The sequence below is a fragment of the Etheostoma spectabile genome, chromosome 17 (assembly GCF_008692095.1).
Source record: "Etheostoma spectabile isolate EspeVRDwgs_2016 chromosome 17, UIUC_Espe_1.0, whole genome shotgun sequence".
In the NCBI taxonomy this organism is placed as follows: Eukaryota; Metazoa; Chordata; class Actinopteri; order Perciformes; family Percidae; genus Etheostoma; species Etheostoma spectabile.
Window position 1 is genome coordinate 9,530,480 of NC_045749.1, and position 1,203 is coordinate 9,531,682.

Below are 1,203 nucleotides of genomic sequence, written 5' to 3' on the forward strand. Positions count from 1 at the left end.
AATAATAATAATAACAATAATAATAATAATAATAAGAGCTACACAAACTACTTATCAGAACAGCAATAAAAACCATACGCCATGATTATACTGTCATCCCCAAAAGTATGACCAGCATAGCATTATAGTCAAAATCAAAATACATCAAATAGAATCCCCCAGCATTATCAGATATCAACATAAACATAAAGCAGGACCAGCAAAAAATTGCATCAAAATACTTAACAGATGACAGTATTGAGAGTGAAATTGCTCTGGCATTGATATCCATAGAAAACAATACTAAATTTTGTTCAACAATCATGTAAGTCTTCTTCCTTCAGGCAAAACCATTTGCATCTTCAAGTAACAAATACCATTTACAGTACAGTGACTGATCACAGAGTGCAGCAGTGTGTCCACCCAGTATTTGTAGAAACAGTGTTTAGTAACTTCCCAGTCACAAGTCCTTGGGTAAACAGATAAGTACACCCAGAGTGGTTTACCTCAATGATGTTCGGTGTCAACAGACTTGGGAATTTCCAACTGTAGACAACCACTCACATCAATCAGCTGTCTTCTCAGTTATCAACTGTCAGTTCACAACTGAAAAAATACATATATTTAACCTTAGATTACTGCAGCTTCTGATTTTAACAAGACTGCTCACGCCATACATGACATAATAAGGAAGTCCACTTCAAAGGCCTCTTGAAACACAATTACCAGCCTTACCTCATCACATAAGCACAGCTATATTTTTTACTGAAAATAGTATTTTTAGTAATACTACAATGTCGCAATTTTCACTTCATCCATTCCTTTTTATCATTTATTAAATGCTTAGAGCAATGTTCATTTCCACCAATCAGCACTTAAAAGAAATCTCTTTCTCTTTCCTTCTCTGTGGCCTTTTGCTGCTCAGCTTAGATGCTGAAATGGTTATCTGCCTTGCTTTCCTGGTACATTTTTGATTGTTCCTTAACAGCAAACAATAGCTTATATGTTTAGGTGTAGTGGTTTGCCCTTTTGTCATATATTTTGTCCTTGTGTTAGTTTTTGGTCTTGTGTTTTAGTCCTCTGGTCTGATGTTGTTGTTTCAGTCTTGTGTTCCCTTGTGAGTGGCTGCATGTTCTGTTTCCTGTTTAATTTTGATAGTCCGGTTTTCTGTGCTGTCTTGTCTCTAGTTTTACTGTTTTCCCGCTCCTGTGATTACCTGATGTC